The 25,976-nt window shown below is 46.7% G+C and overlaps 1 protein-coding gene across 4 annotated transcripts in view; it reads left to right on the forward strand.

Moving 5' to 3' along the window:
• The window catches only part of pdzd2 (PDZ domain containing 2), a 599,663-nt gene that overhangs the window by 211,090 nt on the left and 362,597 nt on the right, over window positions 1–25,976 (forward strand). Inside the window, exon 1 of one of the 4 annotated variants that reach the window (XM_038790718.1) lies at window positions 21,612–21,796. The exons of the other annotated variants lie outside the window; for them this stretch is intronic. The gene's annotated coding sequence lies outside the window, so the exon portion shown is untranslated. Of the gene's footprint in view, window positions 1–21,611; window positions 21,797–25,976 lie in introns of those variants that run through there. 4 annotated transcript variants of the gene reach the window in all.

Raw genomic sequence — 25,976 nt, forward strand, 5'->3', positions numbered from 1 at the left:
CCAGTCCTGATATATCCGCACCGTCGAATTCTCCCATTTGCGGCTTTTCTCCCTCTTGGCCCACCTCAGCACTTTCTCCCGATCACAGAAACGCTGGAATCGCACCAGCACCGCCCTCGGGGGCTCGTTCGCCCTAGGCCGCCTAGCCATGACCCGATATGCTTCTTCCAGCTCCAGAGGCGATGGACCGGCCCCCTCTCCCATCAGGGAGCTCAGCATCTCCGCTACATATTTCGGGAGATCAGGCCCCTCCAGGCCTTCTGCTAGGCCCAGGATCCTCAAGTTCTTCCGCCTCATTCGAGTGTCCAGCTCCTCAAAGCGGCTCTGCCATTTCAGGTGGAGTGCCTCGTGCACCTCCACCTTTCCCACGAGGACCGTGGCCTCCTCCTCCCTTGCAGTCATCTCCTGCTGCAGCTCTCTTATCGACGCCTCTTGGGTCGCCTGGGCCCCCATCAGCCTTGTGGTCGTCGCGTTCATAGACTCTAAGAGTTCCACTTTCAGCTCCGTAAAACACCGGAGGAGAGCGGCCTGCTGCTCCTCCGCCCATTTTCTCCAATCTTCTAGTGCGCCACCGGCCGCCATTTTGGTCCTCTTCCCCCGCTTTTTCCGGGGAGCTGCTGCCGCTTTTTTTGTCGCCCCACTCCGAGTACCGACCATAAAGTTGGTCTCACTCTCCTCAGAGAGCCTTCCCCCACCGGGATTCGTCTTTACAGTACCGTCGGGGCCCTCCAATCGGCCCTTAAACACCTTTGTCGCAGGAGCTGCCAAATGTGCGACTTAGCTGGTCATAGCCGCAACCGGAAGTCCTCACCAGGGACTGTTGCTGGCCTCGATGACCCCTTCCTTCAGCAACCTCTGGACCTCGGACCTGATGAAGGTCCGGTCCTGGGCGCTGTACCGTCTGCTCCCGGTCGCGACGGGTTTGCAATCGGGGGTGAGATTAGCAAACAAGGAGGGGGGGGGTCCACTTTGAGGGACGCGAGGCTGCAGACAGTGAGGAGGGCTATAGGGCCGCCGAATTGGAAGGTCAAGCTCTGCAGGTTGCACTGGAAGTCCAGTCCTAGGAGTGCCGGTGCGCAAAGGTCGGGGAGGATAAGGAGTTTATAATTTTTAAAAACCTTCCCTTGGACCGTGAGGTCCGTGATGCAGCAGCCGGTGATGCGGACGGAGTGCGAACCTGAGGCTAACCCGATTTTGTGTTTTACAGGGTGGACAGGGAGCGCGCAGCGTCTTACCGTGTCAGGGTGTACGAAGCTTTCCGCGCTCCCGGAGTCCAGCAGGCAGCCCGTCTCGTGCCCGTTGAGGTGGATTAGCGTCGTTGTCTTGGCGAGCGTGCGTGGCCGTGACTGGTCGAGCTGAATGGCGCGAGCCGTGGAGAAGATCCATCGTCGTAGTCGTCGGCGGCAGAGTAGGTGCTGGCAGGACCTTGCGTGCCAGTCCAGGATGGCGGCGCCCAGGATCCGCACGTGGTGTCCGGGGCCCAAGATGGCGGCGCCCAGGACCCGCACATGGCGTCCGGGGCCCAAGATGGCGGCGCCCGCAGGACCCTCGTGGTTGCTGGGGGCGGGGTTAGCGGTGCCGGCGGGCCGATCGGAGCGGCTGAGAGCGGGGGCAGAGAGGCGCACAGGCCGGGCGCAGGGGCCCGGGGGCGGGGGGGAGAGATTGGCGCGTTGCACTGGAAGGGCCTGGAAGGGCCCGGAGGAGGAGATCCCCGGTCGCTGCGCGGCACAGCAGCGACCGATTTGGGTTGGCAGACCGGCGCAAAATGGCCCTTCTTCCCGCAGCTCTTACAAAGGGCGGAACGGGCCGGGCAGCGCGGGCGAGGGTGTTTGGCGAACCCACAGAAATAGCAGCAGGGCCCCGCGGACTTGTCGGGGCGTTCCGCGGCGCAGGCCTGAGGGGGGTCGGGAGCGGCGGATGGCGGTGGGGAAGCATGTCAGGAGGCCCAGGGCGCTGCAGTGTGGCTGGGGACGTAGGCGTGGGCGTTTAAGTCGGCGACCTCCAGGGAGGTGGAGAGAGTCCGTGCCTCAGTTAGGCTGAGGTCGTCTTTTTCCAGCATCCGCTGGCGGATAGCGGCTGACTGCATCCCAACCACGTAAGCATCTCTAATCAAAAGTTCCCTGTGCTCAGTGGCTGAAACTTGGAGGCAGGCGCAATTCCTCCCCAGGACAGCGAGGGCCTGGTAAAAATCGTCTAAGGACTCACCGGGGAACCGTTGTCTGGTAGCCAGCAGATGCCAGGCGAACACTCGGTTTACCGGCTTAAGAAACTGTCCTTTCAGCTTATCCATGGCCGCGTCGTACTCTTTTTCTTCCCCTATCATCGCGTAGGCCGCCATGCCCACGCTGGAATGGAGAATATGAAGCTTCTGTGCCACGGTGGGGGATCTGCTTGCGGACGCCAGGTAGCCATCGAAACACGCCAGCCAATGCTTGAAGATTTCCGATGCATTCTGAGTTTGCGGGATGATGCGGAGGCATTCGGGCTTGATCCGGAGCTCCATCTTCAAATTTCTAGCTGATTAAATTGATGTACCATCAATTGAACGCGAGACGAGTTGCTGGACAAAAGTATGGCTTTAATCAGCTAGATGTTAGCCCTGCGGTCGATTACAGTATAAGGACAACCGCCGGGAGTACTGGGTATTTATACCCCGCCCTTGAGGCGGGGTTAACTCAGCCTCTTGACCAATCGGGGAGCCGTCACATGACTGGTCTCAACCAACCGGTCGAGAGGCACATGACTGACCAGGGCCAATAGTAAGCCGGTGTTCTGCACCAATGGCAGGCAGCTATGCTAATCATACCACCACACAGTTGTTGAAATCCAGCGTACAAGGATGAAGAATAACTTTGTGGTGATCCTGGTCATAAGCATTTATTCAAGCCTGCGGTTTTTTTTAAGTTGCAGATTTTTTTCTTCTTTTGTCAGATTTTTTCGAAGGTGTTACTTGGCAATCCTGACTTTCGTTTGTCGTTGCTATGTGCATTGTGACTAGGCCATTATTTTCAATTCCAGGGGTGGAGGGCAGCACCCATGGTGTGATATTACTGGCAGTGGACATGTGAGAGGTCAGTACCAGAACCACTGTCCAATGGATGATGGCAGTCCATATCCTACAGCTACTGGCCCAATCCTAGGACTGACAGCTCAGCAATCCCACTGGTTGATGTAGTCACTGGTACTGGGGGAGGAAGTGGCCACAGTTATGTTAAGGTGCTCCTGAAGGCTTGGTGAGTCTTTTTCATTTTGCCGGGGCCAAGTGGGCAGGTTCTAGTGACTGGAGGAGTGAATCCACTTGTGATGGCATCGGGTCTGTGGGAACCAGTGCCACTTGGGGCGGTCCTCCCTGGGCTGTAGATTGGCCACCAGGTAAGGCTACTTCCTCACTCCTGACTGGACACTGCCCCAGTAAAATGGCAGTGGGGCGGGAAGTGACCCTTAATTGGCCAATTACTTAGTTTAATTGGATGTTTAATTGACCGCCTGCCTCCAGTGAGCAAGGGCTGTTGATTCCCACCATTGAGAATATGCTACAGTGGTGCAAAGATACCAGGCATCCGTCCTGGCACCTTCATCTGCCTGTTTATGAGGCTTGCTGTCCCCCCACCCGTCTCCAGAAGGCTGGTAAAATTAAGACTTGGATATTGCCATTTCCTCCCACTCTGAACATTGATGCACTTCAGATGCTGTAAACAGGATCACCAGCTTTAACATAATGTGCATGCAAGAGATTGGCCAAAGGAAAGTGTGTGAGCTAAATTCGCTTGCAGCTGATTATATGTGACTGGCGCTTCAGGGGTCAATGGTCCGATGTCAACTGCCTTTAAGAGTTAAGATCTACAAACCTGGCTTCTCTTTTGAAGCTGGCATGAATCCAGGAAGGCTTCGTGAATTCCCAACATTTTTTAATGCATCATAAATAAGAGATTAATTACGATGGTTATAATTTGCTGTCTTGGAGAATCTTAAATACTTTCACACCGTCACATGAATTTGAAGTTACTTGTAAATATCAGAAACAAAATATGATTACATTTTCAGTTAAATGATATCAATTATTGGGTTGCATAACACAAAGGCTGTAGTTGAAAGGACACGGGCAAAAAAGTTGTGGGGGTATGAATAGGAATGGTCTCAAATCATGTTGTTTAATAAGAAATCTTTGAACATTGCGTTCAGAATTTTTTTTTGTCCGTTTTGCCTGGTTCCCATCACCTGAATTTATGCATTTACGTCACAAGACAGCACTTTTGGTCTGGACATCACTTCTGATGTCACACTGTGTGTGTGTCACCCCGGCCGTCTAGCCCTGGGATTTGAAATAAAAGAGGAAATGGAAGTTAGGTCCAGGTAATGGAAATTGATAAAGTGTATGTCAAAACATGAAGAATATCTATACTTGTACAGTATAGATATCCTTCACTTTGATGAACATAAAGTCTAAACTCTCAGGAGCACATCCTCCTGGATAGTGAAGCATAATTATACTGAGCCCATACAAGTCAGAATGGACAAGAACTCTGTGTGGATACAGAGTGGAAAATATTTTAAGCATTAACAGTAGCACCAATAACTTTTTCCTACTTTGCAATATGAGAGTTTCTTGAGGCACATGTGCAAAACAGAATTAAAATAAAGCAGTGTATGTTTTAATGCAACTAATTCTTGGGTCAAAGTGTGAGGGTTTGAATGGGAAGCTCCACTTTATTGCATGTATTTTTCAAGGGACTGCAGTAAGAATTGTGTACAATAATGCTTTGATTTTTTTGTTTAGTTGCTGTTTTTAATTAAAATTGTGTTTAGAACACCCCTGGTGGTCTAGTTATAAACGTACCACCCAGTATGCAATTGAGCTTTAGGGTGTGAATATCCTAAAGCCCCAAGCACCAGTATTTCCTGTTCCGGGTTGTTACCATGGTGCAGAGGTACCTCGCCAGTGCAGGCCTGCCTCATACAGACATCCTGGTACAGGGGAGGATGCTCAAACCTTGTTGCATGAATGGAACAGCATTACTGGTTAGTACTCAGAACGCCCCAACCCCGAAGACTGCCTGGGGAAAGGATTGGATTGAAGAGAGACCTCCGATTTAATGCCTGGTTTTCTGAAGTGTGCCTTCAATTGAGCAACCGATGGACCACCATAATGAAAAGCCAGACCCTTTCTGCTCACTTGAACTTCTACATTGAGCTTGCACTTAGTTCAGGTGCAGACCCAGTTCTATCTGTTCCTCAGATCAGAAAGCCTAGGAAGAGACCTGCTGAATTTCTGTCCCAGCACCATTTTCTGAGCTTTAACTGGGAAAATTGGTATCCCTGGGGGCAAAGGTCAGGAAAATTGACCCTATACAGTCAGGGAGATTTTGGATCTTTTGAATTAATTGATGTTAACCTGGGTGGTAATCGAGAGCTACAATTGGTCTCATGTGTCTAAACTTGGGCTTATGTAGCGTTTCCAATCCTGGTTGGTATACAGATGCTTCTGCCAAAACATATGGCCGACAAATTAATTTTCTTTTTACAGAAACCAATGAGGATTGTACGTTTAGAGAGGACAGCCTGAGGCTCCCTCCGGTGTGGGTCTAATTTCCATAAAACCGATGAGCTGCAGATAGAATCAGCCCACTCGAGTATTGATCTAGTTCAAAGGGTACCTTGGGTGGGTTGGGTGTAACAAAATGGGGTGATGGGGTTTAAATTTATATTTAAAAAATATTTGATTGAAAATAAAGTTGTTATTTAAGGAACAGGTTCAGCTGGTGTTAGTGACGAAGAGAGACACATATATACACATATAAACATGTACACACACAGACATGTGCATACACCCGGACACCTGTACACAATGGAATTTAATTATTGAGGCTGCTGGAGCAAGCATGACGATGTGGGCTCCAGGTGAATTAGACAGAAGTACCCACATCTGGGGCGAAATTCTCCCCTACCCGGTAGGGCGGGGGGTCCCGGCGTAGCGGAGTGGCGCCAACCACTCCGGCGTCGGGCCTCCCCAAAGATGCGGAATTCTCCGCACCTTTAGGGGCTAGGCCCGCGCCGGAGTGGCTCCCGCTCCGCCGACTGGCGCCAACGGTCTTTGGCGCTACGCCGATCGGCGTCGGGGCTGGCCGAAAGGCCTTTGACGGTCGGCGTGAGTCCGTGCATGCGCTGAAGCGTCAGCGGCCGCTGACGTCACCACCAGCGCATGCGCGATGGAGGGGGTCTCTTCTGCCTCCGCCATGGTGGCGGCCGTGGCGGCGGCGGAAGAAAAAGAGTGCCCCCATGGCACTGGCCCGCCCACCGATTGGTGGGCCCCGATCGCGGGCCAGGCCACCGTGGGGGCACCCCCCGGGGTCCGATCGCCCTGCACCCCCCCTCCCCAAGGACCCCGGGGGCCCGCTTGCGCCGCCAATCCCGCCGGCACATAGGTGGTTTAAACCACGTCGGCGGGAGAGGCCTGACAGCGGCGGGACTTTGGCCCATCGCGAGCTGGAGAATCGCCGCGGGGGGCCCGCCGATCGGCGCGGGGGGCACACCGATCGGCGGAGCGCGATTCCCGCTCCCGCCGATTCCCGGGTGGCGGACAATTCCAGCCACGGCAGGGGTGAGATTTACGCCGGCCCTGGGCGATTCCCCGACCCTGCGGGTGGTCGGAGAATTCCGCCCCTGATTCCAACTATTCTGATCAACAGAAATAACCAAATATCGGATCTGGGGCGGGATTCTCCGACACTGCGCCGGGTTGGAGAATCGCCGGGGGGCTGCGCGAATCGTGCCACGCCGCGCCGATGCCGGGACGCGATTCCAATTGGCGCCATTGGGGCCGGCGTGGTGGGAGAGGCCCCCCCCCCCGCGATTCTCCGACCCGGATGGGCCGAGCGGCCGTAAAAAAAAAACCCAAGTCCCACTAGCGCCGGTCTAACATTCTCTGAGCCGGCGGGACCTCGGTGTTGAAGGGTCTGGCGGCGACCTATGTGGGGGGAGGGGGTGTCCGACCCCCGGGGGTGGGGGGGCCTCCCATGTGGCCTGGCCTACGATCGGGACCCACCGGTTAGCGGGCCAGCCTCTCTGTCTCTCGGTTTCCTTTCTTCCGCACCGGTGCCTGTTCTCCTGCGCCAGGTTGGGTCGGGGCCGGTGCGGACAAGGGAGACACCGTGCATGTGCGGAAATTGCGCCGGTGGGACTGCGCATGCGCGGATTCGCGCTGGACCCACTGTGCATGTGCGCATCCCCCGGCGCTCATTCCACGGCTGGATCAGCAGCTGGAGCGGCGTGAACCGCTCCAGCGCCGTGATGGCCCCCAGCATTTAGCGGCCAGAATTACTGATCTTGGGGCTGTGTTGACGCCGTCGAGAAACGTGATGGCGTTTCCGATGGCACCAACACTTAGTCTCAGGGTCAGAGACTCCTGCCCTTGATTCCAGGTGTTGGGAAAAGTGATCACAATTAAGTTGGGGCGGAGGGCCCAATGCAGGAATCCCACCTGTCAGTGAAAGGATGTGAATTAGGCTCATTAATTTGTGACTTGCATCAGTTGAATTTAAGTTCATTTATTTCGAAGGTATTGATTGGATTGATATGTACTTGAATACATATACAGGGTTGAGTGGAGTTAGGAGATAGATACCTGTAACCTTTTACTCTGTGAATAAATTATCACACATAAATATTGATTTTGGATTCTTCCTTTGTAATTTGGATATTAGGAATATAAACACTTGTCACCAGTTATTCTGGTGTCCTTCGGAATTTAATAGTGGCTCAGGAATTTAACAGGGGTCGCATAGCTGTCCTTTGCCCCCCAAAGGCTACCCAGAAAATACTGTCAAGTTACCTGTTGCCTCCGAGGGAGGGTCCCTTCGATGACAGGAAGTCAGCAACTCAGTGCTTGATCGACTGACCTGGTATTGAGTTGGGAATGGTGCTGCTGAAAGCCGTCCTCCTGTCCTTTATCCCCAAACCCCTCCTCCCCCTGTCCAGCAGCTCTTCCCCATAACCCCTGTCCTGTCCCACTCACCTGTTTCTGGGGATCCAGTGGCGATTCTCTGGATGGGCTTCCGAGCATTACTAGCAGCAGCCACTGTTCCTATGCTACTCCAAGCAAAGGCGAACAGAAGGCCTCTGGTTGACTGGCAGCACTTAGTGGTGGGATTTACACCTCACTGGGAGCTTCATTGCATGGAAGGCCCGATACACCTAAGGGCACCTAAATAGCATTGGGCCATCACGTGGAAGCGACTTGGAGGTCCCATTGATTCTCCAGAACAGTGGAGGGACCCTGTCACTAGAACTAAATCCCAGCCATAATATCTAACTATGTAGTGGGGTTAAAAGCTATTTACTGGTGAATTACACAGATACAAAAGTTAATGGTACAGAGAAACCAAGTTTAAAACTAGATGGATGTTTTAAAACATTGACATTTTTCTGTTTCAACCTTATTTCAAGTCTTTTTTTCTATATTTGTAAAGCGCTGCCATATGATTTAACTGCACCAGTCCTCTGAGACTAAAGGTATAACAAACTGGAAAAACATCTTTTTAGAATTTAGTGCAGTGCTGGGTAATCACTTATCGCAACCTGTGTTTGATTTGTCAAAGAAATTGCAGTTTTCAGGCACCAAAGCCTGGAGGCTTTGAACCTAATGGTTTCAGTGTTTGGAATCTCCCCACAGAGGATTTATATAACTTTCTAGCCACTGATGTGGTTTGTCAAATAAAGAAGTGGCTTTTACAATTTAACAATGGTGTTCATTTTTAAAATAAGATCGTAAGACGTAGGAACAGAAGCAGGCCATTCGGCCCATCAGGTCTGCTCTGCCATTCAACGAGATCATGACTGATCTGATATGATTACCCTCAACTCCACTTTCCTGCCTTATGCCCATATCCTTTGATTCCTTTACTGATTAAAAACCTGTCTATCACAGCCTTGAACAAGCTTAACAGCCCAGGCTCTACAGCTCTCTGTGGCAATGAATTTGACAGATCTACTACCCTCTGGGAGAAGCAATTCCTCCTCATCTCTGTCTTAAATGGACTGAGATTATGCCCTTTGGTCCTAGAGTCTCCCACAAGGGGAAACAACTTCTCCGTATCTACCCTGTCAAGCTCCCTGAGAATCCTAATTGTGTCAATAAGGTCATTTCTCATTCTTCTAAACTCCAGGGAGTACAGGCCCAACCTACTCAACCTCTCCTCATAAGAACATCCCTCCATATATCCGGGATCAACCCAGTGAACCTTCTCTGGACTGCCTCCAATGCCAGTATATCTTCCCTTAGATAAGGGAACCAAAACTGTTCACAGTATTCAAGGTGTAGTGTAACTAGTGCCTTGTGTAGTTTTAGCAGAATTTCCCTATTTTCATACACTATTCCATTTTAAACAAAATATATGCTGTTCTGCCGTGTAGTGTCAATGATTAACAATAGGTCGAGTTGTGGATGGTGATTTTTTTGGTATTGTGTCAAAAGAGCCTCGTTCAATCTGAAGCACAAAGGCTGGAATATAATTCTTGTAGGTTACCTGAAATGTAATTTGAATAGATGCGCACATAGGGATAAAAATTGGAATGCATTTCGCCCATTTTTGGAGTATAAACCAGGAGTAATACACACTATTTACTGGAGGTGAAGGTCAGCCAGCGGCCACCGATGATATGATGGGAAAGTTTTATTTACTTCTGTCCTATGGGGTAGGTGCATCCGGCTTCACATCACCACTTAGCCTTCTTACAGTTTCACCACGCACTGCTGTTGGCAAGACAAAGAGGTCTGGGTCTATCTCTGGCTTTGGGTGAGTTGCCTTTGGAAGAGTTGCCTTTGGAAGCATGAAATGCACTAGCAGTTTGACTGTTACTTTAAAATTTAATTTCGGGTGAACCTTGGGCCTCCGCTTCTTTGCATATTTTTGCAATGAGCCGAAAGTAGTTTCCCCCCTCATGGTTTCCCATTTATTAATTTATTCATGTAAATGATGAAATAATTTCAGATTTTGCATTTTTTGTTGCCCAGTAAAGGAAATGGACCATTTTCCTTCTTTATGATGGTGATCGCATGTGGAAATGTGAGGGGAGATTTGGTACAACAACTTTATCGCATTGTCACTGACTCCAGGCATATCTGCCGTAATGGCGTGGGAAAATAAATGAGATAACACTGCTGAATGTTAAGTGCCAAAGAAGCACTAAGGGTACTTGAAGAAGGGCTTGTTTTCTCCATTGTCTTTGGAGAGCGCGATGCCAAGGTAACAATGCAATTTAAGACTCTAGTGTTGCCAGGTACCTTTTGTGCTGATTGGGGTACACAGAATGCTGAGTCCAACTGTGTGACCTGCTGGTGAGTTTTCTTCCTTGCCTTTTGGACTTTAACCAGGTGTTGTAAGATTTCTTACTGTGACCTTTATAAGCACAGCTGCTTGTTGCGGCTGACATGTGGATTTCTAACCTCAGTACCAATTGTCAGATTCCCATGCACCAGTAAAAAGGCCTTTTTGCAGAATTGCTGCTGAAGCCTTTCGTCTTGCATTCATCGGGATTTTTGCAGGAATGCCAAAATTCAAACCATCACAATTTATACTGCAGGAGCAGATGCTGATCGGTTGGCAAGTTGATTCTGATTGGCCGAGGCATTGCCATGGAGAAAGCAACAGGGAACAATAGGTCCCGGGTAATTTTTAAAATGAGCATGGTGACTGACATACCCAGGGATCCGTTCTCTACTGATCTCTACACAAAAATAACATGTTCAAACCTTGCACTTGGGCATTATAGTCAGGATTCTCGGGCCACCTGTTGAATCCTGCATCGGTCCAAAACCGGGATTCGCACCAGGTGTCAAAACGGTTGCTAGTCTACCAGCTCCCCCATGGGCCACAACGGGTTTCCCGATATGTTTCCCACCCCGACCCTGCGGGAGCATCAAATAGCTCATGATGGCAGGACGCCTACTTCACCTGCCTCTTGGGATTCTCCAGCCGAGAAGCTCGCAAATTCTGAGACATATGGGCCTGGCGGTCTACTCTCCGAGGCATTAGAAGAGGTCGAGGGGGGCGGAGTATCCTCCCTACAAATGCCTCCAGGGTGCTGGCTGGGTCATGGGAGGCTTGTGCTAGACTGGAGGGGCTCTGGTGCAGGGTCTTTCCTGGGATGGGGGCCTTTGGCTGCTCTTCCCATCTTCAGCCTTTAAACAGTCAAGACAGTATCTAAAAGTTAAAGTTCTCTGACAGTAAAGACAAAGTCTCCCCATCTTCAGCCTTAAACCCTTTAAACTGTCCCTCAGCATCTCAACAATACAGTCCTGTGATAATAAAATTAAAATTTTCCCATCTGGATCCCTAAACCCGTTACAAAGTTTGTCAGTATGCCAAGTTCAAGGATCTGTGCAATGTAGGTAAAAGTAATGTAGTGGAAACTTTTGAAATGGTTTACTCACAGTCCATTTCATTGTCCTTTTGAAGAATAGAAGCTGGTTTCTATGCCTAGGAGGTTGAAAGCTTTGAACTGCATTGATTACCTTCAATTGCACACACCATTGCTTCCCAAAAGCTTTTTGATTGACACATTTAGCACTTTAAAAGAGTGGGGGGGGGGGGGGGGGGGGAATGACGATTGTTAATTTATATCGCTCTTCAGGGATTTATTAACTTGGGAACAGGTAGTTCTCTCACCACAATTTTTTAAAAAGGCTGCCACTTTGTTCTCAAGTGGTGCTTAGAAAGAGCAAGGGCAGGCCCTGGGTTCCAGCGAGAACTATGGTGTGCCATTGAATGACACTGAAAACCCGATTGAGGCAATGTATTTTCAAACTACCACGAATTGGCATTTTGGGGTTGCCAGCGGGAATCACTCTGGTTTTACCGCTGGCGGGAGCAGTTTGTCGCTCTCTCTTTTTCAGCAATATTCAAACTCTTTTACCAAACAACTGTTTTGCAGAACTCTTCTGCTTGGGGTGATTCTTCATAAGCACAGCAGAAGTATTGTGATTTGTCTTAAGTAAGCAAAGGATTCACTTTGTCTTGAAAGCATGGTGCCCTGCTGTAATATGTTCTTTAAACCTCAATCTGTCATTTCACTTTTGCCCTAAGGGCTACCATTATTATTTTACTATTTATTTTTCAAATTCATACCAGCTCATGTGTGTACGTCACGATCGTAATCTCTAGGATTAGAAATCTTTAAAAAAAAGAAAATAAAGGTTTCCAGAAATGAAAACTTTTCCTGTCAGTTGCACACTTTAGAAATTCAGATCCACGCTAAAAGGCTCCTGGCTGACAGCTCAGAGTTGGAAAATAGCCCATTTAATATGTACATTTCGTGTTCTGTTGATGTAAATTGCAGTGCGCTTGTGATCAAAAAGAAAGACTTGCATTTATATAATGCCTTTAATGACCTCAGAACATGCCGAAGCACTTAACGTCCAACAAAGTATTTTTAAAAAATTTAGTTGTTGGTGTAATTTAGGAACAATAGTAGATACTTTGGACACTAGAAGGCCCTACAGCCTGCAATTGATAATGGTCAGATAATCTGTTTTTAGTGATGTTGGTTGGGGGTAATTAGTGGCCAGAGCACTTGGAGTGTTCCGCTGCGCTTATTGGAAATAGTGTCACAGGATTTTTTGCACCCATCTGCGAGGATAGACACATTCTGGGTTTAACACCTTATCTGAAAAATGGCTACATAGCACTTTCTCAGGACCTGAATATCTCAGGAGTAGGACTTGAACCCACAATCTTCTGACTCCGAGGTAATAGTGCTACAACTGAGGCATGCAGGCATGAATGCCAGCTAGTGTAATCCTGTGTCTGTAGAGAACCCACAAAGCCAATGAAGCAGAGTAAATCACATCAGTGGATGGCAAAACAGGTTATACTGATTGATTCCTGAATTTGTAACTTGTGAAGTCCATATTCACTGCATCCACTGCATTTCCATCATCAATCGTGTCTCTTTACTTCCTCAAAAGACACTATGAAGTTGGTCAAGCATGTTCGGCCCTTTTGAAATCAATATAATGACTGGGTTTTGTAAGCAGATGTGACAGTCAATTTGTGCCCAATAAGATCCCATAATGAGTATTGAGATAAATGACCAGATCATTTATTTTTGGTGTTGGATGAAAGATCAATTTTGGCCAAGACCCCAATTACCTGCTCTTCCAGGAATAGTGCCAAGAGAGTTTTTATGTTCACCCCTGTTTTGTTTTTTTTCACAAAGTATACCCAAATTTTTTTTTCCAATTAAGGGGCAATTTAGTGTGGCTAATCTACCTACCCTGCACATCGTTGGGTTGTGGGGGTGAAACCCACGCAGACACGGGGAGAATGTGCAAACTCCACACGGACAGTGACCCAGGGCTGGGATTTGAACCTGGGTCCTCAGCGCTATAGGCTGCAGTGCTCATCACTGTGCCACCGTGCCGCCCCTTGTTCACTCCTGTTTTAACATCTCCACTTAGGCAGTGTCTCCAACAACCTAACACACCCTCTCCATTGCACTTGTGTGTCAGCCCAAATTGTGTGCCCAAGTGTTACAAACCACACTGATGTTAAATGCGAGGGTATCCAAAACCCATAAGGGTAACTTGGAACACTGGTTCTTAGTGGTGTTGGGGTTTTGTTTGGGATAATGTGAGGAATGATGCACAAACAATGAGGAACAGTCCAGTTGTGTGAACAGTTAATAAAAATGTTTTCTTTGTTAACTTAAAAGAAAGATAAAAACACACATGACAAGAAGGACTAAAATACACTACGGCACTTAGGCATACTAAGTGTACATGACTATACACACACAATGTTACATTAAACTATTCCTTGATTCCCAAACCTAAGTTACCTGAACACTGAGACACGAGCAGCATTCTGTGATCCTGAGACTAAGTGTTGACGCCGTCGGAAACGTCGTCACGTTTCTCAACGGCGTCAACACAGCCTCAGGATCAGCAATTCTGGCCCCTACAGGGGGCCAGCATGGCACTGGAGGGGTTCATGCTGCTTCAGCTGCTGATCCCAGTGTGAACTGGGCGCTCTGCGGAGAATCACGTTCCAGCGTCGGGGCAGCGTGGCGTGATTCGCGCTGGTTGCAGGGATTCTTCGGCCCGGCCCTGGGCTGAGAGAATCCCGCACGGGCCCAAATATCATCCAGTATTAAATAACTATGAGTTAAATCCAGAAAGTCATTACCACAACCAGGTTAAGGTAACCATGTGTGTGAAATAGTCTTCAGGTTCAGCAAAGGGAAAAAATGGCTGCTTCTTTGAGGAGAATCTGCAATGGCTGCAGTTCTGATGCTAATTGTCTCTTTCCCTTAATGATCTACAGTTATGTTTCCCTTTGATGTTATTCACCCTGTGGAGTTGTCTTTTGGCCGGTACGTGGCCATTTCCTTATCTCTCCACTTTGAAGTTACCACTTCAGTAGCCCTATTGTTTCCTCTAGTCACATATGTGAAGTACTTGTTTTCCACTGATGAACAAATTCACATCTCATAATTTTTCCAGATGTCTGCCTCTAATCAACTCCCTGTTTTATTTTATTTTTAATTCTTAATTTTCCTGAATTCTTAACACCAATTAAGGTTTGCATAAGAGACTAGAATTCCATGCTAGCACTGATAGAGTACGGTCTGGTGAGCTTAGGATTTTATGAGGATAAGAACAAAAAATGGAATGAGGGGGAACCAAGTGATGTGAGTGCATGAGCGGCTGCATTTTCATGAGCCCGCCTCTGCTTTTCTTTCAATCTTTTATTTTTATCCCTGTGCACATTTCTTTTTTTTGGTTGGGTTGGTGTTCCAACTTCTGATTCTGTGTGGTTCTGTTCCTATTGTTGGTTGAGCGGGGTAGGGGTTGCCTGATCTGGCCGAGCTGGAGCCTATGTAATTGACTGCATGAGCTTGGTCGAGTCAGCATTCTGGAAGTAATGTGGTCCATGTTCTGATCATTGGAAGCCATAGAAGATCCTGAAGAGTACTCTCCCTTTCAGATCTTGCTTTATCCACGATACCAACCTTCATCCTGATGACTGCTTGGTTCCTCAGTTGATATCCTGGCCTTTGCTCCCTGATAATTAAGGCAGCACGGTAGCATAGTGGTTAGCGTAATTGCTTCACAGCTCAAGAGTTCCAGGTTGAATTCCCGACTGGGTCACTGTCTGTGCGGAGTCTGCACGTTCTCCCCGTGTATGCCTGGGTTTCCTCCGGGTGCTCCGGTTTCCTCCCACAGTCCAAAGGTGTGCCGGTAGGTGGATTGGCCATGCTTAATTGCCCTTAGTGTCCAAAAAGGTTAACTGGGGGCTGCTGGGTTGCGGAGATAGGGTAGATACGTGGGCTTGAGTGGGTTGCTCTTTGTAGGGGCCCGTGCAGACTCGATGGGCCGAATGGCCTCCTTCTGCACTGTAAATTCTACAATCATGTTGTTGTCAATTAATGTTGTCTTTTCATTCGTTTGTAGGGAAGTAAAATCTCAGTCCCTGCACAGCTGGGTATCCTGATTTAATAAGGTTTTATCATGTTCAGTTGAATATTGATTCCCCGCCCCCTCCCCCGCTAACCCCCGCCAAGAAGGTTTCTCTTTTCTCTTGTTGGAGTTTGGGGTGTTGTCCTATGGTTGGAATGTGTATTGGAATGTTTTGAGGGGTGTGGGGGGAGGAGAGGCGTTGTGTCCTGTACACAACCGAACTGGCTTAGCTTCAGTGGGATGCAGGGACTGGGGTGTCATGGGAGTCCTTAGAACCAGTTCTCCGATCGTTCTTTTTCTTTGTGGTGGTGGTGCTGGGGGAGGCCAGGCTCGGTACTGCAGTCAGTATCCTGTTGCTCCTTGGATGGAGGTACCTCTCATGGGGGTGCCGTGGAGGAGTCTGATGTCTAGGTCCACATCTGGAGTGGTGAAGATTGGGGAAGGGTCCGAATTCTTTTTGTCTTGGGAGTTGGAAGGTGCCCACATGCTTGGTTCTCATCTAGTCGAATATTTTAGGAGGTGGTTAGTTATGACGGTTCTTGTTCTTTTTTCTTCTGACTTTGAGAGATGTTAGGGGCATTGTTTCTACTTCTCTCTTAGTATTGATGCCTGTGAGGTGTTGGACAGTGAGCTTTGGTGTCCTGGATACACACGTATAGATCGATCTGATTTTTGGGAGGTCTAATCCTTTCTTTTTTTTAAGAGTGGTCCTGGTTGTGGAGATGGTCCTGTGATTCCGGAGCTATGGGTAGGTCCTCAGTCCTGGTGTTGGGTGCTCCCCAGTCCTGGGGTTGCTCTGACAGCCCTCCCACCCTGGAGTGGGTTTCCCCCCTGTTTAACAATTGGGCCCAGTTTATATTCCTTTTGGTTTTTGGCCCCGCGGTATCCTGTTGTCCTCTGAGTGGGGTACTGGTGCTGATGGTCCGGTGACCTGTTTTGTCCTTTGATCCAGGGCTGGGAGATGGGACTATGGAAGTGTGGACTCCTGATCTTGGCTCTTGTTCTCTTTTTACTTCTTCAATGGGAGACCCTAGGCTGAATATTAGAGTTTGGTTGACCCGGTCCTCACTTTGTTATTGTTTTTGTCATTTTTCCATCTCGAAGGTGGCTACCTGTCTAGATCTAGAGAAGAGTTTCCCCTTATCATTGTGCTTTCTCCTTTGGTCATTCTGTTTTGAAGCTATGGGTGAGATGTTGGTCTATAATGTTGTCTATATCCTGTTTGGATGCAGATTGGTCATTTATCCGTGGAAGGAACATGTTGGGGATTTTGTCCCCATTCATCCGGTCTTATTTGTTCTCAATTCTGTGATGACTATTATTTTGTGCTGTACCTGCTGTGAATTGATACCTATAGTTATCTTTCTGCTTTTGTTTATTTGAGATGAATGTTTGTCAAAAACTGAAAATCCCAATAAAGAGACATTTTTTTAAAAATGGAGAAGAGGTAGTCAATGATACAAACTCACTGCCAGCAGATCAGGGGAAGGCTTCATTAGAATTTTGCAGAAGGATTCCCTCCCGATAATTTGAATAGGTTACCAACACATACAGAGCTTCTCTGGAGCGTTTCACCTCGAGCATGTTTGAAAGGGTAGCAGAAGATTGGGTGTGCAGCACTCCTTCTGAAGTTTGTGCAGATGATATGTGTTGACCTTTTTATTTCCACCATCTCATTGACTCACTGGAAGAACTCTATTAGGCTGATTCGATATGACCGACCACTCTCAAGTCCAAAGTAGGGATTATGCGGAACTGTATCTGTAAATGTGGGTGTAAGGATACTGGGAGGCAGGGGCGTAACTTTGCTGCTATAGCCTCACCTGCTTGGCATCCTTTCATCGGCCCTTTTCTTTCTCCAAAAAGGTCCAATACATGGGGATATATAGAGCTGTAGCAGAACAATTGCCTCAATGCTCATGTAAATTTCAGTAGCAAAATGTAACTAAAAGTGATGGAGGAGGATACAAAATTGGCCTGAAGAGTGATCAGTGATCCTCCTTACTCCTTACACTTACTCCCATATATAGGGCACTGTTAAAAAACAATTGGATGCTCATCAGTCATAAATGAGATGGGGTAGTGCACACTGGAACGTGGGAAAATGGTAACTCATTGAAATAATGTTACTAATCATTAATTCTAGTCTTTCAACGAAGCTCTCTCGTACTTCAGGTGAGAATGGCTTGCAGCTGAATTTATTGTTCAAAGAAAATGCACAAACTCAGCGGAAATCCATTTTAACCCATAAAATGGGAAGGGCGACAAACTTTAATCTTCGTGTATTGTAGGTACTCCCAATGTCATTGGTCGGGCAGGAGTGTCACTGTTGAAAATATTTTGTGGACTTCAAAGAACAGAAGCCAGAAGGATAATGTCACATTCACACACCCTACTGAAGGGCACACCTTGAGAAATGATTTTGTCACTTCTTTGAGAGTATTTGCTTTTAATTTGGTTTGCCTTGGTTTGCAAAAACCAAATTCTCTGCTTTCCTTGATAAAGTAAACTGGTAGTGTATGTGGGTGATCTGGGAGGTCTAAACTTGTATTGCAGTCAATATATATCATGTAGGTATCTGTATGATGACAACACAGTTGTGGAATTTTATAGTACCTGGCTGTATTTTTTCCGTCAAGTGGAAGAATTACTGCATTTCCTAGAATATTTGAGACCGCTAAAAATTCTAGTGCCACTAATTCAGAACAAACTTTAAGAGTTGCTTTGTCTTCAGGTGGAAGCTATATATGGGGATCAGTTTAACAGATTGAGTCAGAAAGTTTATTAATCAGTCTTAAGGCTAGTTCTTGTCAGATTCCTACGCATGTTGGAACTCTGAAAATTTGGGGTGGTCTGTGGTTTTACTGCATTTTTTAAAAACTTTCATATTTGTAATTTATGTAACCAAGCACAGATGGAAGCTATTTTGCCACCTCCACACAGGCCTCATTATGGAGGCCATCATGTGCACAGCTTGAATGTGTGCTGCCTCAAAGTTTCAAGTATGGTCTCTACGAGCGAAGTTCCTAGAAGTGTGTGCTCTGTGAAGAGGATCTGCCTGGCTCTTATTGCAGAGAGAGGCAGATTGCTAGCAGGATTGTGTTTTTGTATTTCTGGATGTGACATCTTCTAAGTTTTGATGGCCAATATTTTCAAAATCATGCTCCTTAATGGGCAGTCTGCCCAACCAGGCAAGTATATATCTTTTATGGTTTCACAGGATGTGGGCATCACCAGCTAGGCCAGCGTTTATTTGCCCATCTGTAGTTGCCCTTGGGAAAGTGGTGGTGAGCTGCCTTCTTGAGCCCATGTGGTGTAGACGCACCCACTGTAGTGCTAGGGAGGGAGTTCCAGGATTTTGTCCCAATGACAGCGAAGGAATGGCAATATATTTCCAAGTCAGGATGGTGTGTGGCTTGGAGGTGAACTTTGTCACAAGCCCCCATCTGTTAGTAAGGAGGACTTTGCAGGGTCAACAGGCCTCGATGTGAGGTTTTTGTTTTCGGTGGTCAGGTTGATTCCAGGTGGTCTGTCCCGTTTCATTCCTTTTTGACTTTGTGGTAGTTTGTACAACTGAGTGGTTTGCTAGGCCATTTCAGAGGGCCATTAAGAGTCAACTACATTGCTGTGGATCTGGGGTCACAGCTGGCAGGGGCACCATCAGGGTGCTGGGTTGGCACTGCCAAGCTGGCATTTCCTGCAAGAACACGAGTGGGCTGAGGTTGCTTGCCATGGCAGTTAGGGTGTGTGTTTGTGTGCAGAGGGGATGGGGGTGCAGGGGACTCTCCCATGTTGAATTCGGGCTTGAGGGGGAGGTCAGGGATTTTTTTTTTCGGGGCCTCTAAAATTGGAAAGCCATTTAAAAATGGCGACACGATCTCTTGCTACAACGGGGAGTTCCGGCGAGCAGAGTTCTTCATTGTAGAAAATGGGGCTTTGCGTGACCTTGGCCGCATGTTGATCCGTTTAGGCCCCTTATACAAAGCGAGTCGCTTTGAATACCCATTTTTTTTATTTTGGCACTGCGAGTGCCGGGAAACACGTGGCTAAATGCGCTCGCTCGGGGACTTTGTTCTCTTTTGGGAAGATCGCCCCCCCCCCCCCCCCCCCCCCCCGTACCTTTGTTGTGACCAACTGAGGTGGTTGAATAGAGGGGAGACAGTTCACCCCTTCTCACCTGGTTGTAACAGTATCTTATTGTAAAATGCACACAGGGAAGCATATAGTTTAGATATTCTGAAAAGAAGTAAATAAGTACATGAGAGATACTGGGCTTACACAAATGCACCCCTCAGCAGTGCCACACCTCTTCTATCATGTTGTGATACTTAATAGAATCAAAAACCTGATCTTGCTGCAGTGGAAGGATGCAAGGCCCCAAGTGTGGAGACCTGGATCAGTGACATGGCGGGATTTATAAAATTGGAAAGGGTCAAATTTGCCCTGAGAGGATCAATACAAGGGTTCCATAAACGATGGCAGCCTTTTCTGGACTTCCTGGCTCAAAGATAGGTATCTTGGTCAATAGCAGCAGCAACCCGGGGGGGGGGGTTTCCTTATTGTAGTTTCTATTATGTAACTTAATATTGTGTTAATTTGCGTTGTTGTTAATATGCTGTGTTGTTCATGGAGGTGGGGTGAATGTTTATGATTGCTATTATTATTGTTATTTTTGGTATTTTATTATGGTTCTTTGTTGTTGTATAAATTCAAAATTTTTCAATAAAAATTATTTTAAAAAAAAGAATCAAAAACCTGTGCTGTGGCTGCACAAGATTACTTACATTACTAGCAGTAATAGTGAATGTAAAGATTAGGTTCAGCAGCTGCCTAGTAATTTTAACAGGGGGATTGTGGTTGCTCTGATAGTATAGTGAGTAAAGGCACTGTCTGCCCTAGCTCTAAATCATACAGGCCTAAGGAGTGGTGAATGAAAAGGAATAGCAGTTGCGGTGCTGCAGTTCATCTCAGCACCACAAATGCCATTTTATGCAATCGTCAGTGGAGCAGAAGATTAGAATGTGCTAATGCAGAGCTGTCATCTTTACCCATTGAAGGGCTGATCCCACAGCGAGGTGCTGGCTTCCATGGCCCCAGGGAGGGATTAACAACCATAACTTTCTCGCTCCAGGATAGTGTAACTGTGGGATGGCATGACCGTTCAAACTTTCTTTGGGCATTTTCCCTGCATCTTATGTTTCCAACTGTATTACAGCAATAGTTACCCAGAAAAAGTTAGACAAATTAAAACGACCTTTAGCTTCTGGGTAACTATAGCACTGACACCCCCCCCCCCCCCCCCCCCCCCTCCTCCCCCCACCACCATCCACATCTCCCCGGCTCCTTCCACACCTGGGGCTCCTCCCATTACCACCCCCTCCCAGGACTAGCTCCATGGGACTCTGCCTGGCAACCCCAAAGCCTGACTCCCGACTTCTAACTCATCAGACCCCAACCTCCCTTTCCGGGTGCAACTCCCTACCCCTCGTCCAGGCCTGACTCCTGACCCCACCTGCAGGTTGATGGCATTGAGCCTCACCCACTGAAGGTTCATACAGGAAATGGTGGGCATGGCTCCCACGATTTCCATCTGTTACAGGTCAAGAATTGTCCTGCATACATCTGGGTTTCCTAATCCTGTCCCAATGGTCAAGACTTGGTGCCAGGGATATCCACAAACTAAAATTTATCCAGATATGTACAATTGCTGAGAGATAACCTCCACCTGATTAAAAATAACCAAATTAAACAATATTGCCATGAAAGAAAAACACAAACCCAGTCTGAAACGAGTAAATAAAGAACCTCTTCACCAGAGTACATGAAGGAGGCCTGGTCTGATAAAATTTGATGGGGTCACCGTTGATTTCTTTGCATTTCTGTTTGTCCATTGCTTTATTTAGTGCTCTTGTCTTTTTGAGGCAGAAGTCATTAAAATGCTCTAATGGTTTTCCCCGCCTGTGAACATGTAACTGCTTGCCTATCTGGGTGCTTAGTCACTGAGACGTATTTTCATATTGTATTCTGAACATGTTTCATCTAGTTTCGCCAGGTTAGCTTATAACTATTCATAAGTGTCCACATACAGCACACCTTGGTATAAAGAGCTGACTTCAGTGTCTGCTGCCTGAGTTTTTTTTCTATGTACTGGATCCAAGCGGCATATGAAGATAATAGCATTCCTTAATGTATCTCCGTCAAATTTAAATATTCTTTTTTACAAATATATAGATTAAGGGTCTGCAGTATCGGTTAGTCACCAATCAAGGTTCCTGTAAACCCATCTTAGGTACCCAATGTGGATATGTTTACGTAACATCATTGTCGAGTGCCTGGTAGAGGGTAAGTGGATTGGAGCTCTGTACTTGCTTGCTGTATAAGCTTTATAATGCACTGTTGTAGGGGTTACAGATTAATCATACCTTAGAGTTTAATATGCCACACCACCTGTAATTGGTATAGTGTGAACTATTGTGTTATAAAGTCTACTATTGTGAACTATTGTGTTGCAAAGTCTGTGTGGGAGAAATTTTGTTATACATTCACGCATTTACAAACTCGAGAGGAATTTCATGAATTTCCACAGAGCTAAAATGAGGTCTCAGTGTATTAAATACTACGTAGGGTTGCTGAATCTAACAAGGAAGGAGGCTCAGGTCCTTCAGACAACACTACCGGAGCCCTGCCTCCCATTTGAATTTGTATGCGCAGTTTGTTGACAGTTCTGTGACGTTAATTGCTGGTGATGAATGTCCCTGAGTTGAGAATCATCTCCTCTTAACATCAATTGTAAACTCTTGAGGCCGGGTACAAAATTGGGCTTTTTATAAACTAGGGAAATTGGCTGGCCATTGTTGGATTTCAGGAAGTACAATTTGCAAGATAAATATGGAGTTAACAGAATCCCCTTAGCTTAATAAGGGGTAAAGGAGGAACTTGGAGAGATATTGCATTCCCAGGAGGATAAAAGACCACTGAAACCCATTCAAAAGAAAGTACATGTAAGATTGTTCAATGACATGAACATTTCTGGCATTGGGCAGTGTGGTAACTCACAGTGTGAATTTTACACTTGTGTGCCAGAATTACCATGCAATTTATAGTTTGACTTCTTCAACCTATGGTTCAGGCACTAATGGGTCACAGCACAGAAGGAGGGCATTCGACCTGTCACACCGTGTCGGCTCTCTGCAAGGGCAATTTAGTTAGTTGCACTCCCCCACCCTCTCCCCATAGCCCTGCATTGTTTCCCTTCAAGTGTTTATTTAATTCCCTTTTGAAAGCTACAAAATTGAATCTGCCTCCATCGTGCTGTCTCAGGCAGGTTATTCCAGATGCTGAGCACTTACTGTGTAAAATGCTTTTCCTCTTGTCACCTTTAAATCTTTTTCCAATTGCTTTTAATCTGTGTCCTCTTGTTCTCGGCCTGTCTGCCAAGGGAACAGTTTCTCTATTCTGTCTCGACCTTTCGTGATTTTGAAAACTTCTTTCAAATCTCCTCTTTCAGGAGAACAATTCCAACTTCTCCAATCTATCCACATAAACTGAAGTCTCTCACACCTGGAACAATTTTTTTGTATTATAGAATCCCTGACAGGGGCTGGTTTAGTACAGTGGGCTAAACAGCTGGCTTGTACTGCAGAACAAGGCCAACAGCGTGGGGTCAATTCCCGTACCGGCCTCCCTGAACAGGCGCCGGAATGTGGCGACTAGGGGCTTTTCACAGTAACTTTGTTGAAGCCTACTTGTGATAATCAGCAATTATTATTATGTGGAGATGCCAGCATTGAGCTGGGGTGGGTATAGTAAAACGTCTTACAACATCAGGTTAAAGTCCAACAGTTTTGTTTGGAATCACTAGCTTTCGGAGAGCAGCTCCTTCATCAGGTGAATCACCCCAGTCCAACGCCAACATCTCCACATCATGGCTACCATCAACACCGCAAACTGCCGGCTCAAAGTGGGGAGGATCTCCAAGAAGATTGCGCATGTAGACACTGATTCACCTGAGGAAGGAGCAGTGCTTCAAAAGCTAATGATTTGAAACAAACCTGCTGGACTTTAACCTGGTGTTCACACCAGTCCACCGCCGGCATCTCTACATCATGGCTAATATCCAAGGCAGCGGATTTGACCCAAATTCATGGCACAAGGGTCAAAGTGGTTGGGAAGCAGAAGGCAGAATTACATTAAAAGAGACATTGTTGGAGTGGTAATGGATGACGAGTAGCTTTCCCCAGGGATTAATTTTGGGTTCTCCATTCTTACATATTAAAGGCAATGCACAGCACTAGATCAAGGTTTGAAGATATTTCTAAGCTAGGAGGACCTTTGGTATGCTGGGAGATTGGAGAAAACTGTGAGAATTCTCTGAGGCAGTTCAAGGAAGATTAAAGTTCAAAGTCTACGTGAAGATTAGAGAAGGGTTTTTAAATTATGAGAGGGTCAGAGAAAATCTGGCATTTGTGTTCAAAATTTAATTATTTGAACACCCATCTATCCATTTTCTGGAACTCTCACGAATGACCAGGATCGGTCACTCATTGTGGCATACCAACCTAATGGGCTTCAAGATACAGTGCTGCAGTAATCTCTGAGATCTGAACTTGTAGCTTCAATCTAGATGGTTCAAACCATCCCAAATCTATTTCCCCGCACTACCCCTTGATATCTTTAATATTATGATCTCAGACCAGATCCCAACAGTGGCTAGAATACTGGATCGAAAGTGCAATATTTTGGTTTACTTTAAGACTGTGTGGAAAGAATGATTCACTCCAGAAGTGATTGCATGAAAATACTAGGGCATTTGTATTCCTAAAACATAACTTTGTGATAAAATATCATAAACTTTTAACTTCACGCCCAAGAAAGAACAGCTTACAATTATCCCTTAACACTACTACTCAATTTCTCATTAAGGACCAAAAAAAGAAACAAACCGCTCTCGATCCAGCTTAAACATCAGCAAGGCATATAGGAATACTTGCGGTACAGAGAAAATTCTGGACCTGGTTAGAACCCGTCCAGTCACTGGCTGAATATCTTCAAATAAATGCTTCAAATGGGTTGTTTCAGCCTCTTCCTTGACTTCTGATAAGAGTGCTCTGCTTTTAAAACATTATTATTATTTTTGCTTTGAACTCTCACACTGGGAAAAAAAACCTGCCTTTACTTGTGGTCTTAAAAACAAGGTTGGCCAGATCAGACTTCACTTTCAAAAGTCTTTCTCCAAAACTCTGACTCCACAGCTTCTCAAAATGTCTCACTGCATTCCTTGACTCCACCCAGCAATGATCCCATCTCCCCAAGCTGAAAAACAAATGTTCTCTGCAGGTTGCAAAGCACTTTAACTTCCCAGGGATTTTCCCATTCAAATCACAGTCCATTAGCCTAGAATGAAAAACACATTCCTTCGTCAATTTTACCTCCTGGCTGCTAAATCAACTAGGTAGGCTCTGCAAAACAGACTTCTTTTAAAAAGTAACATGACCATTGCGGTCAAACATACGCTAAACCCAGGCTTTTAACCCTAAAATTACTCAATACTTAGAATCCATTATTCCCAAAGTTCTCCAGTTGTCAAGTTAATAACTAGAAATCTGTCGATCTCTATATTGAATATATTCAATGATTGAACCTCCAAAGCCCTCTGGGCTAGAGAATTCCAAAGATTCACCACCCTTTGAGTGAAGAAATTCTTGCTAAAATCCGGTCCTAAATTACCTAGATTAGATTTTGATTTATTGTCGCATGTATCGAGGTACAGTGAAAATTATTGTTCTACGTACAGTCCAGGCAGATCGTTCCCTCCATGAAAAACATTGAACATACGATAAATACATTCTGTAAATACAATGAGATAGACATGGGGTGATGCATACTGAGTATAGAGCTACAATAGTGGAGAAGATGCATAGAGAGATCAGTTCAGTTCATTAGAGGGCCATTCAGGAGTCTGGTAACAGTAGGCAAGAAGCTACTTTTGAATCTTTTCTCAGACTTTTGTATCTTCTGCCCGATGGAAGAGGTTGGAAGAGAGAGTAACCCGGGTGGGTGGGGTCTTTGATTATGCTGCCCGCTTTCCCAAGGCATCAGGAGGAGTAGACAGTCTATTGACGGGAGGCAGGTTCACGTGATGGACTACGTTGTGTTTAGGACTCTCTGTAGCTTCTTATGATCTTGCCATACCCAGCTGTGATGCAGCCAGATGGGATGCTTTCAATGGTGTAAAAATTGGTAAAAGTCAATGTGGATATGCCAACTTTCCTTAGTTTCCTGAGGAAGTATAGGTGCTGCTGTGCATTCTTGGTGACAGTGCCAACCTGGGTGGACCAGGACAGATTATTGGTGATGTTCACACCCAGGAATTTAAAGCTGTCAACCATCTCCACCATACAGACAAGGGTGTGTGTGACTCTTGGCTTCCTGAAGTCGATGACCAGCTACTTTGCTGACATTGAGGGAGAGATACTAGGTTCTCTATCTCCCCCCTGCACTCTGACTCATCGTTGTTTGAGAT

Source organism: Scyliorhinus canicula, chromosome 3 (assembly GCF_902713615.1).
Source record: "Scyliorhinus canicula chromosome 3, sScyCan1.1, whole genome shotgun sequence".
NCBI classification, from domain to species: domain Eukaryota; kingdom Metazoa; phylum Chordata; class Chondrichthyes; order Carcharhiniformes; family Scyliorhinidae; genus Scyliorhinus; species Scyliorhinus canicula.